The sequence below is a fragment of the Bidens hawaiensis genome, unplaced genomic scaffold (assembly GCF_021521415.1).
Source record: "Bidens hawaiensis isolate Kalapana, Puna unplaced genomic scaffold, B.hawaiensis_p1.1 tig00007515_1, whole genome shotgun sequence".
In the NCBI taxonomy this organism is placed as follows: domain Eukaryota; kingdom Viridiplantae; phylum Streptophyta; class Magnoliopsida; order Asterales; family Asteraceae; genus Bidens; species Bidens hawaiensis.
In genome coordinates this window covers 525,705-538,956 of record NW_027491526.1, presented here as the reverse complement: position 1 = coordinate 538,956, position 13,252 = coordinate 525,705, and the positions used below count along the sequence as shown (strand labels likewise).

Genomic DNA, 13,252 nt, shown 5'->3' with positions numbered 1-13,252 from the left:
CGAAACTAGTATTGGCTATAGCTTTCATAGTTGTGAGTAATTATTTTTATTTATGGAAGTAAAGTGTTTTTTGTTATCGGAATTTAAACTAGTATCGATACCAAAACCGAAACCATTTCTGACCCAAGTCAACTTTATTGTCGCAATGCGCGGCTACCACCACCTTATTAAAAGCATAAAATGATGTTATAATATGGCATGATTTTATACAAAAAAAAAAGGTTACTATTTATATAATAGCATTAAATCACATCCAATTTTGCAACAATTATACAATTTTACATCCTTGTCAACATATTTGAACCAATCAATTATATAATTTGAATTAAGATAAAAAGGATGTCATATCTATATAAATATTTATGGGTTTTTGAAGGGCAAGTCTGATGCTGAAAATATAGGAGATTAAATATGATTAGGACCCTGATAGAGGAAGGAGCATTGAGCTTTAGGCTGATAATAGCATTTGATGGTGAATCATCTTGTCCATTACCATAACTACATTTCACTTATGGGCCCAACTGCTCACCCATACGCTATCCACCAATTTTTTTTCTATTTTAAATTATAAAAAACAAATATACACATAAGATAGTAAATTACAATGTAAATTCTAGTCTAGCTTCTTTTTAGTCTAGTGTTTTATTTATTTCCATCAATAAAATTATTAGCCGTTAAAAAAATAATAGATAAATTATAAATTCCGTCATGAGGTGTTGGGTATAGTACAATTTTATTTTTACAGCTCAAATTAGACATGATCAATTGATCATAATAACCATGTTTGCAAAGACCAACGATGACTATAAAAGTGGATAGATAGAACTCATCCATCCTTACCTTCGGCAAAACTAATGGCAGGTACCGAAAGGCCGGAATGGGGCTCCCTCCATCCTGTTGCTATCATTCCGAAATTCCTTTATTGGGCAACTAATTTCTTCTTTGTTTTTTATCGGGCAACTAATTTTTTATAACTTAATTTTTTAATTTTTTTTCTAAACTTAATAATTAGTTACATGTTCTTAAATATTCTTGTTATTAAAAGACAAGCCACTCATTTTTATGGGTTCAAAGAATATATAAATAAATAAATGTATGTTTTTAACTTTCACAATTCACGTCTTCCATTCTCACCACCACAATGCACTTGTGGTGTTAGACGGTCCCATGCACAATTATTTATAATCAAATTCAATTCAAATGCACTCCAAATGCACCCAACCCAAGCATTATAAATAAGACTCTATGATCACCACATAGTTTCAATCCATCACACTTAAGTTAAGAGCTTCTATATATCTTGTTATGATCCATGGTGAAAGCCCGGACACTTACCATCAGCCGGAGCCAACGCTTCTTCGGCACCCGCCACGTCGAACAAGACGATGGTGGCGAGTTCGGAGATGACGAGGTGTGGTCTATGGTTGATGACATGGTCAACGGTGGTCATGATTGGACCCCACGCGCCACCATAGAAGGCAGCGCGAGGACTCGTTCCCGCCGTCGTGCTGGAGTATTACCCTCAGCATCCACGGGCGGGCTTTCAGCCGCGTTTGATGATCATCAGCCTTTAAAGACGATTGTAACATCGCAGAGGATTGTTCATCAATCCCGAGGTGACAACATGGTGTCCTCACATGAACGTCATGTTGCCACCTCTGCACCGGTCAACGTGCCTGATTGGTCAAAGATTTACAGAGTCGACTCGATTGAGTCTATGCATGACTCAGATGATGGGACAGAGGATCAGGAGTTGGACATGGTCCCACCACATGAGTACCTAGCACGTAGCCATAGATCGGCTGCCAAGTTGGTTTTCGAGGGGGTTGGTCGGACGCTTAAAGGCCGAGACATGAGCCGAGTTCGTGACGCGGTTTGGAGCCAAACCGGATTTGACGGGTAGTTCGAATATATTAAAATGGAAATTTTTCTATATTTTTCATTATTAATTTAGATAAAAAATATATTTTGATTTTTAATCTTTTAAATTGTGTTGTTAACTTGTTATGGAGTTATAAAATTTTATAAAACTTCGTTATGACAAATATATATATATATATATAACAACACCTTTTTTCAAAAAAAAAATGATGATATCTTAGACATTTTCAATATGAGATGAATTAAAAAAACAAAATAAAATGTGAAATGGAGACAAACTAAAAGGTCAGCATCAATATTTAATTAAAGTTTTTGTACTTGAATGAATTAAAAAGAATGGTGAATATAATCCGTTCATCTTCACAAAAAAAGGTTTTAAGAATCATGAAAGACACACAATTAAATTATTTCCACTTTAGGAAAAATCATTTCCTTTAACAAGAAAGGAAGGCATTAGTTTAGTTTTAGTTGAGTATATCAAAACGAATATGGTCTAAAAATACAAGACCGAATAAGGAATATGATTCATCAAATAGAGGCCACAAGTCGATGTTTTTAGCTAATACAAGTGTTGATACATCTAAGATTGAGCATAGTGGTTTAACTAAAGTTGAATAACGCCTAGTGACGTCAGTACCACTTAAGCATGCGAGTTCTCACAAACTTTTCCTGTAAAAATGCATGACAATTTAGCTAATAAAACATTTGTTTTGTCATCTTTTTAATATATGAATTGTGAATGAAAGTATGCGATTGGTTAGAAATAGAGGTAGCCCACAAGATCCCTCACGTCAGCTAGTGTCTTGACGATCCTGCCTCTTGATGCCCTCTATTTTTGATGTAACGCCGTTTAATGTCCTTTTAAGATGAAATGACATTGGGCTCCACGTGACGCCAACTGCTACATCTAGTCTTAAGTAAATAGGAATCAATATTTGAAACTTACTATTATTATTATTACTATGACTAAAACAGATGAATTGAAATGATTTATATTGAAATAAATATGACATTGACAACCACTTGTTGAAGTTAAATAGAATGGAAAGAAAATGGAGTTACAGGAGAGTCTTAATTGGTCACCTTTATCAAGAAAGTGACACCTTTGGTGTTTTCTAATTGGTGTAACAAATAAAAGCAAAACAAATCCATGAATATAATTACAACCTTGAATTAAATCCTCAAAAATCAGATTTTTAGAGTGCTTTCTTTTCAAGTGTTAAATCACTCGGTTAGATACCTCTAAATATAATAATATCAAATATGTGCCCACGCGTTACCCAAACATTTTCCTATATCATCAACATCATGGTGAGAGGAGATGTATCATGCTTTTATTAATGGGAATTTTTAGGGACTTTTCCTTATACAATTAAAAAAAAGCACATGAATGCTGTCTGGTCATTTTAATCTTATGAATGATTATATTCAATCAAAACTTGTCATTTGTATAAAGAATGCTCAAATAATGTGCTTTATGATACATTTGTGTAATGGAACAAGATATAACAAGTTTTTGTAGCACCCATGATACGTATCAATATGTTATTGGTTGTCGGTCTAATTTGTAATAGTTGTAAGCATCTATCTCATAATGTCAATGTCTAATCGACACATGAGTAGCTAAAAATGATTCACATATCAATTATTGATTGCGTTTCTTTTGTTAAGAGTTCATATTTAAATTAATAAATTTTAGAAATGTTAATGACTAGTTTGGTAACATATTTTTAGTTAAAATGATTATTCATGTCATTAAAAAAATACACGTAAGTATAGCATTTTAACTATTACATTTTTTAAAATTAATATAAGCTTAAGCATTAAGAAATCATGAGTGATTGATATGACTTTGTCTTAATCAAAGTATAGAGATTAGAGAGACCAATGTTTACTATGCCAAATAATTTTTTGGTTCGATCACGTTTTTCCGACCACCTCATGATTCTAACACCTTCCAAGATTTAACTAACTAAACAAGTAACCTCAAATTACAAATATAACTTTTAGCCATAAAAAACATATTTTTATCCAATTATATAAAAAATTATGTTTATGAAAAATAAACGTTATTGTTAAACGTTTCTCTTTTTAAGTTGGAAGTAAACACTGTGGAACTGGATACATTGCAATCGAATAAGACTGAAGTACAAGTACTAGAGGTGCACAAAAAACCCGAACTCGGAACCGGACCCGAAATAAATACCCGGAACCGGTTTTTCTAATACCCGGGTTTTAATACCCGAACCCGAACCCGACCCTACCCGTAGGGTACGGATAGGGTATGCATTTTGGCACTAAAAACCGAACCCAAACCGGACCCGATTTGTACCCGGTAATACCCGAAAACCCGATTTGTACCCGGTAATACCCGAACCCGGAACCGAGGTTTTCCAATACCCGAAACCGGGTATTTCAAATACCCGATGTATACCCGAAAAATACCTTAAAAATACCTGAATATACCCCTAAAAAGTGTAAACTTTTAAAATATGCAATCTATATAAAAAAATACCGGAAAAAACCCCGAAAAAACCCGTAGATAGAGTTTTTTCAATACCCGATAATAGGGTATTCAAATACCCGGTTTTAGAATACCCGGTTCTATACCCTACCCGAACCCGATGCATAGGGTATGATTTTTAGAGACAATACCCGACCCGAACCCTACCCGACTATTACCCGTACCCGGTTCTATACCCGAACCCGGGTATTTAGAAAACCCGATTTGTGCACCTCTAACAAGTACTGGACTGTGGGCCTTGTTTTATATTAAACTGAAAAAATAAAGCCTTTTTACTGCTATTTTAGTTATTAATGCCCAATGGATCATTCCAATGTAAATGATTTTAGAAAGATCAGCAGTTCAGGCCTCAGGGCCCCCAACAAGGAGTCCGCCTCCTACACCAAACTCATGTAATATAGGGTCGGATGCCAACTTTCTAGATTTAATTGTTTATTGAAATTAGCGTGACCTATACTTTTATTAATGTTAAAACATCAACCCTAACATAGACACATTTAAAATTTTTTAACCCAAACATGATCTATTTAACCCATTTATCTAAACGTATAAACGGGTTTGACATGTAATAATTAAGTCGTAAATATGCTAATTGGGTTGATGGTGTACACATATCAAAGCCATAGGGTACATTTAAAAATAAATAAAGAAAACATCAAATCAACTCACCCTCACACCTTCCTTATGTATTCTTAGCCATGGAATCTACCATAAAAAATGAACGTCCCACAGACAAGCCCGTGAAACAAGTAAGCCGTCGGAATCCATCCTTCATCGCCATGTCCACCGCGCATGAAGGTCACGGCTCACGGATGCTTCACTAAAGACTTAAGTCAATAAAGGTGCTAGTTTAGATTACTTTTTTATTTTATTTTTAAGGTAATTCCTAGAATTAAAATTGAAGTAACCTGAATAATAAAAACTTTATTTTAATGACCATAATAAATAATCGTTAACCATATACTCATCTCCAAATTAATTGTACTTGCGTAGAATCTCTTCCTTATAAAACAAGAGATGCATTAAAATCCAAAAATGCAATAACAGAAAAACTTTACGATGAAGAAAATAAAAGCTAAATCTTATAACTTTATACATTTATGCCAAGACAATGACACATACCCTAAAAATGTTACGTAACATTCATGTAAAATAAATCATACAAAAAACATTATAAAGAATTCCAATATATTATAACATCTTTTAAAACATATTTTGTTATCATATATTTCGATTTGGGTTATAAAAATGTTTTAATCATTTTTTAACTTTACAGAACAGACCGGTAAGAGCACGAATACGAGTAGACGTATGGCTTGAGTAAGTTAAGTTAGATGATCTATGATCCTTATTGACCTTCTACGTACCATGTAATTTTCCTTTAGGGCATATTAAAAGAATATCTATTTGTAACTGAGTTTTTATATTTTGTGTATTGAGTCATCAAAAAAGATCATCTAATATTGCTTCATGGAGTGTTTCACTTACTATATTCTTATATGGTTGGGTACCAATCGATATGCCCCGATTTTCCATAGTTCATATAATAATATGCACACGTATATGTATCAGATAGTAACGATGTCTTTCGTTCTTCTGTAGGGTGCTGCTTTAAAGTTATTGTCTAATTAAACAAGTATACTCACATGATTTGGTCGTTTAGTATATGTAAGAGGTAAGTAATTAAGTCATGTAAATATTTAGATAAATATATTGCTTTACCTATGTTTTGTTAATTTCATGGTTTTTGTTTTCTTTTAGAGTTTAATTAAGCTATACTTCAAATTGGTTCATTTTTGTAGCATTTGTTGGTATCTTCATGTGGGCAATGATGATAACTAACTTATAGTGTTGCTACCATATGTGGCCATTTGTTGTTCGTTGTTCGTGGTGTTTGGTTTGGCTTTCTTTGTGCTTGCTATGTTGTCGTGTTGTCCTCCTGTTGACGCGACTTTTGGTCGTGTGTGGCGACAACAAAATTGCAACATGTCGCGTTCTAGGTTAAACTGTGTTTTCAGGTGGAGCAAGTGACATAGGGTTAAAGACGACAAGAGAGTTAAAAGACAACAAGACTAGCAATAAATGTTTTGCAAATGAAGCCAACAAGTCATTCTTATAAACCCGCTGTCTTTTTTTCTTTTCTTGTCTTTGTTAGGCTTTTTTGTGGAGACTTTGAATAAGCTATGAGTTGTTATGGTGTAGTTTTTTGTTATATTGCAATGCGTGGTATACAATGGTTGGTTTTTATAGAGCAAGAAATCTTTTAACTCAATCGAGTTGTTGCCATGTTGAACTAATTGTAGTAGCTGGCATGCTAATACATTATTTGCTAAAAGTGATTCTACTAGATGAATTGTAGACTCAAAACTTAACGTAACTACCACTTTGATAGCACGTGCACGTCTACTAAGATTAACAACCTCGTCGTAACAGGTAGTAAGAAGCTAATACATTTTTGGAACATGAGCTCTTTTGAGATTTGAGAACAGGTAGTAAGAAGCTAATTATTGAGCAAAACACAAAAGCAACAAAATAAACAGAAGTATTATTAATAAGACCAAAAATTGAAGAGAGACAAATTAAGCCTACAACTTACTTTATTAGACAAATAATGTTTGGATTGCAATCTGATCGAAAATTAATATATTTTTGACCACAAAAAGTTGGCTACAGGTTGTTAATGACACTCACATTGGCTTTAATGGGACACAAAAAAGATTAGAATATGAAAAAGGTGTTACTTTTTACTAGTCAATCACTCTCTTAGCTATTCTTATGCTAATCTGGAAAGGACGTTGATGTAATAAACAACTTGTTTAAGTATATTCTAGATTTAAATAAATCAAACGTTTAATATAATTATAAGGAGTTCACTTTTGCTATGCAAATGTAAATGTAATTCAAATTATTTGTTATCAGTTGACATAAAAAAATTATGCATAGGATCGATGCAAAGCAAAGTTTTTTTTACTTCTCGATGTTTCAAACAAAAAAATTTTAGAAACTGAGTTGTACGGATAAATGCATGGAGAAGTTTACTACATATATAGTGCTCATTAAAGTCATTTATACCTTTTTTAAAGTTTTAATATGGTATAATTCAATATTCTCTATTTACGTCACTAAAATTTAAAATTCTGAATTTATAAAGTTTTAAAAAACACTGGAATATCTAACAAATGTTAAGTTACTTTAAACTAAATTCTTTTTTGAGTGATTTTAGTAAAAAGGAAATAAAACCATTATTGTATAAATTTCACGACCAGGAAAATCTAAATTTAAGATATCATATTTTGACATTTAAAACATGAATATGATATATATGTTTTTGGGTTGTATATTTTAGTTTTAAAATGAAAATAATACTCATAGATTATAGAATAAATAAATACCATAAAATTAATGAATCAAAATAATGCTCATAAAAAATAATATAAAACTTGATATTTTAAATATAAAAAAGAAACTAAGAACTACCTACTACCTCATTTTATGAATCTTATTCAAAACTAAATCTGAAACTGACATAAATATTCCAATTTATATGTTACATGTTCCTTTCTCTATATATACTATACAGAGATAACAAATGAAAGCAAGCAAGCCAGCCAACCAATATTACAAAAAAAAAATGGAGTCTCAAACAGATGATCTTCATCAACCTCTAATAGAACCAGTTGATCAAGGCCATGGTGGCAGCATAGAGCTAGAGGGAGTGCTTTCCGACACCGAAACACCCTTGATGAAGCAGCTTACAGCGGCGTCTAGGATAGAACTTAATCTACTCTACAAGCTGGCTGCACCTGCGGTCATGGTTTACTTGATCAACAACTCCATGTCTATGTCCACTAGAATCTTTTCAGGCCAACTTGGTAACATGGAACTCGCAGCCGCCTCCCTTGGTAACCAAGGGATTCAACTCTTTGCCTACGGCCTCATGGTGAGTACGGGTGTAAACAAGCCGAGCTTTAGTTGTTTGTTCAAGCTCAGGGCTTGAGTTGTTTGGTATTTATTAAATAACTTATATACGTTTATTTATTTTTTATTTTTATGTGTTTTGAGGAAAATGTTAAATGACCTTAAACTTAGCTTGAGTTTGGCTATGCAATGTGAAATTAATCATTGAAGTTTAACATAGGTAAAAACTTAAAAATACACAAGAGCACTCGTTATGGCTCGATAAAACTTGACTTGTTTCGAGTAGCTAGTGAGCGGCTCTACTCGATACATAGTTTTAAGTTTATAAAACACAGACGATGATCAAATAAATTTAATTACATGTTATTTGTATATGAATAATGTAAACCAAATTAGCCATGTTGATAAAGAAAACTATAAATTTGGAGGTTGACTTTTTTTTTTAATATCAAAGTACTCATTGACTCAATAAAAGCTTGTGCGCATAAGCACAGTTTCTTGCGCCAAATTCACACGATCTTGCATTGACGTGGCATCTTTTTGTCTTCACATGTCTTGGTCTAGCTCTTTTTAAATAGGGTTGAATAAGTTTATGTTTATAAACGTTAAAAACACAAGTTGTTATACATTTTTATTTATGTAGATAAAATAAGTTTTTAACTAATTTTACAAGTTAGCTTTTAATTAACTTAAGTTTGTAAATGCCTTTAACAAAAACAAGTTTCTTTTATATATTTTCTAAATTTAAGTTTTTACATATTTCTTTAAAGGTAAACTTTTAATAACTTAAATTTTTGTATATTTAAAAATAGTTAAGTTTCAAATATATATTTTTAAAACAATCAATATTTAATGACTTTAAGTTTATTAAATGTTTTTATATAACTAACTTTATATACATTTTTGTCAAAGTTTATGTTTTTAGAAGTATTAATTAATAGGGAGAGGATCATGTGAGAACTCCATTTTACAGACTAAAGAACTAATAATGAAGTATTTTAATTTAATTAAAAAAAAATATTTTTAAGTTTTTTTTCTTTCATCATTCTTATATGTTATTCTTCATCACAAAAAAAATATAAAAATAAAAAAATAATAAAAAAATTAACGTTGTAATGCATATATGCAATACATCGACTTTTTTTATAATGCATATGTGCAATAGTGTGCATTTTGATTTTTAAAATAGTGTTGAATAGCAATAGTGTTATATTATATACAAAATGTAAAAAAAATCGATATAGAGCATATGTGCATTAGTGCTATGTTACATATATGCGATAGTGTGTTTTGCATACAATTATTAGTGTTGTATTTGCATATATTCAATAGTGTGTATTAGATAATGTATTTGTGTTGTATTATATGCAATAAAACACTATTTTATATATACAATACACATTAATGCACATACGCATTACATCGATGTTTTTTAGGAACAATATCATCTTATTAGAAGGAGGAAAGAAAAAAATCATAAAATATTTTTTTTAAAATAGTTAAAAATAATTCTTTACTAGTTCTTTAGTTATCTCTTTAAGAGGAGTTCTCTCTAGATTCCACCCCTTAGTTAATATAAATTTTCATTAAATTTTAGAAGTATTAATTAATAAATATTTGCATTAACGCAAAAACAAGTACTTTTTAATCAAAATTCATATGATTCATATATGATATGATCTAACACCGTACCATATACACATGTGATCAAATACAGCTTGGAATGGGTAGCGCAGTGGAGACACTATGCGGTCAAGCATTTGGAGCACAAAAATTTGACATGCTCGGAGTATACCTTCAACGATCCGCAATTGTTCTCCTAGTAACAGCTATCCCCGTCACAATTATCTATATTTTTTCTAAACCAATTTTAATATTACTCGGCCAGTCACCATCAATGGCATCAGCGGCATCGCTATTCGTGTATGGCCTAATACCTCAAGTATTCGCGTATGCTATCAACTTTCCTATACAAAAGTTCCTTCAAGCTCAAAGTATTGTGGCTCCAAGTGCTTATATTTCGGCCGGGACACTAGTTGTGCACCTGCTCCTTTCATGGATTATGGTGTATAAGTTCGGGTTGGGGTTATTAGGTGCTTCCTTGACACTAAGTTTCTCATGGTGGATTATCGTCGTTGGTCTGTTTGTTTACATTTTGACGAGTGACCGATGTAAGGCCACATGGACCGGGTTCAGCTCAAGGGCTTTTGGTGGGATTTGGGAGTTTGTAAAATTGTCAAGTGGATCAGCTGTGATGCTGTGTTTGGAGACTTGGTATTTTCAGATATTAGTGTTGATTGCAGGATTTCTCGAGAATCCTGAGTTGTCACTTGACGCGTTATCAGTTTGGTAAGTGTCACATTCATGGTCTTTTTAGATCCTGGTTCTTAATTTCCACATGTGCAGTACAAATTGGCCAAGTGTCTTAGTTCATGAGTTGTCACTACTCATTGAATTCCAATTTCCAACTACCCGATCGTATTTATTTCGACCCGATTCATGTCATATTTATTGCACTGACAAGATTTTGTTTAATATCAAGACTTTATTTTTAATTAAATTTTATGCATGCAGCTCAAGTGTCAATGGGCTGTTGTTCATGGTCTCAGTTGGGTTCAATGCAGCTGCCAGGTAAATTTAAATGTTCACGCCTTAGATTCGAACGATAGTTGCATACTTTTCGGTTTATAAAACTTTTGTTAAGGTTAAGTGTTTGGTTATATATTTTCCAAAATTAAAGATATGAAATAAAGAAGTTATCACTCAACATATATAGAATAATGAAAACAGTGTAAGGGTTGGAAACGAGCTTGGAGCAGGAAACGCAAATGCCGCAGCCTTTTCTGTGTTGACAGTTACTACCATCTCATTCCTCATTGCTGTAGTTGAAGCGATAATTATATTGTCGGTGCGTGATGTTCTTAGCTATGCATTCACTAGTGGTGAAACTGTTGCACATGCAGTCTCTGATCTTTGCCCACTATTGGCCATAACCATCATTCTTAATGGCATACAACCAGTTTTATCAGGTACATATATGTATGTACATGTAAAACAATCACATGCATGCAGGCTCATGAATATATGTTAATTGTCATGAATGCAATTGACATGACGAATGAATTAATAATCAAAGGTGTGGCTGTTGGTTGCGGATGGCAAGCGTATGTGGCCTATGTGAATGTCGGATGCTATTACATTGTAGGCATTCCCCTCGGATTTCTTCTTGGTTTCCATTTCAACCTCGGAGTCAAGGTATCACTAAGGCACTAATTAATAGTTATACAACTATAAACTTTATAGTATCAAATAAATTATCATTGCATTGCATCTTAATACTAATAGGGATTATGGGCGGGAATAATCGGAGAACCGGGATGCAGACCGTCATCTTATTATGGTCAACGTTTCGTACGGATTGGAATAAAGAGGTAATGTATAAAAAAATATGGGCCTTTTTAATATTACAAGTTTTTTAAACTAATCACAGTTTTTATGAAACCAGGTGGAAAAAACCAACAAACGTTTGGATAAATGGGAAGCAAACAAGGAAACTCTTTTGAAAGAATGAAAGCGAGTCAAGGGATCATTTAAATTTATCAATGATTGAATCATATTTTGTATTTGTTGTGTTATTGTCCCCAATATATATATGAAACATTTGATGTTATATATCTCATGTTTTACCTCAAAACAAATGTATTTAATTCAAAATTTTAAAATAAGCAGCGTATGATACGTAATACTTGGCAAGAAAACAGAAAATAAAGATCGTGGAAGCAAAAGGTTATTAGCTACGAATTCAATTTGAACATATTGTGTTTGTTTGGTTCCATCAATCTAAGAAGATTTAGTTTTGGACTTAGATGGCATAGTGTTGCTCACAATCTGGTTCAAGTCCAAGGGCTGCTCGCTTTCGCCTTAAAGTTAATTAAAAATAATTTTAAATAAATAAATATATAACCATCGAATCAACTCACTGTCACACTAGTCTGTACATATCCTTCGCCATGGATTCCACCATAACGTCCCACAGATGAGCCCGTGAACTAAGCAGGTCGTGTATGAAGGTCACGGATGTTTCACTAAAGAGACTCTAGGTCAATAAAGTTGCTAGTTTTGAAAATTTATTTTTATTTTTTTAGGTTAATAACCATATTAAATAAACTAAAGTGTTCGGTATGATACGATTAACCAAATCAGCATCTCCAAACCAAACAGAATCTATTCCTTACTAAACACGAGATGCATTAAAATCCAAAAATGCAATAACAGAAAAACTTTACCATAAAGAAAAACAAAAGTTAAATCTTTATTTATGCTTAGGCAATGACACATACCTTAAAAAATGTTACGTATCTTTCATGTAAAATAAATTATATAAAAAAAGGTGATGTTTCCTTTTGCTCCTCAATCAATCTCTTAACTATTCTTATGCTGATATATATATTCTTAGCAAAATCGAAAGCATTAACGAAAACAAAAAATATTAATACATGATTATTCAAAACCAACTTTTAACCTGAATATATGGCATGCAACTTCTTATTTATTTAAATAGAATTTTTAGTGTTATATAGAGTTTTTCATCCTTTATTCAACTTAATAAATAAGTTAAACCAACAAAGATTGCAAGAATTAATGTTTTCATTGACAAAACAAGAGCTTAAAAGGTGATAACTATAAAATGGTTTGTTAATTTTTTAATCAAAACTTGATTTAAGTCTTTTTTTACTCAAAAATTAATAAACGTGATAGTGCATGCAACACATAGTCAAAAGGGGTTTGTTGGAAGCAGGCTGGATAACAATCAAGATAGGTAGGTACAAACTACATCAACAACATTACAACGTATACTATCTAACCTATAATCTAGGATGATAATGAGTCGAGTTTAGGTATCCTCAAATTTATACTTGATTATTAAAG

At 32.2% G+C, this 13,252-nt stretch overlaps 2 pseudogenes across 1 annotated transcript; both read left to right on the top strand.

The window, feature by feature from the left end:
• Window positions 1–1,280: 1,280 nt before the first annotated feature.
• On the top strand, window positions 1,281–2,019 carry LOC143635435 (protein S40-5 pseudogene; annotated as a pseudogene).
• Window positions 2,020–7,934: 5,915 nt separating this feature from the next.
• LOC143635491 (protein DETOXIFICATION 40-like) lies at window positions 7,935–11,969 on the top strand (annotated as a pseudogene). The gene is made up of 7 exons (XR_013154064.1): window positions 7,935–8,345; window positions 10,041–10,672; window positions 10,898–10,954; window positions 11,114–11,352; window positions 11,460–11,578; window positions 11,669–11,754; window positions 11,829–11,969. The product of XR_013154064.1 is annotated as a protein DETOXIFICATION 40-like (transcript).
• The last annotated feature ends 1,283 nt before the right edge of the window (window positions 11,970–13,252 follow it).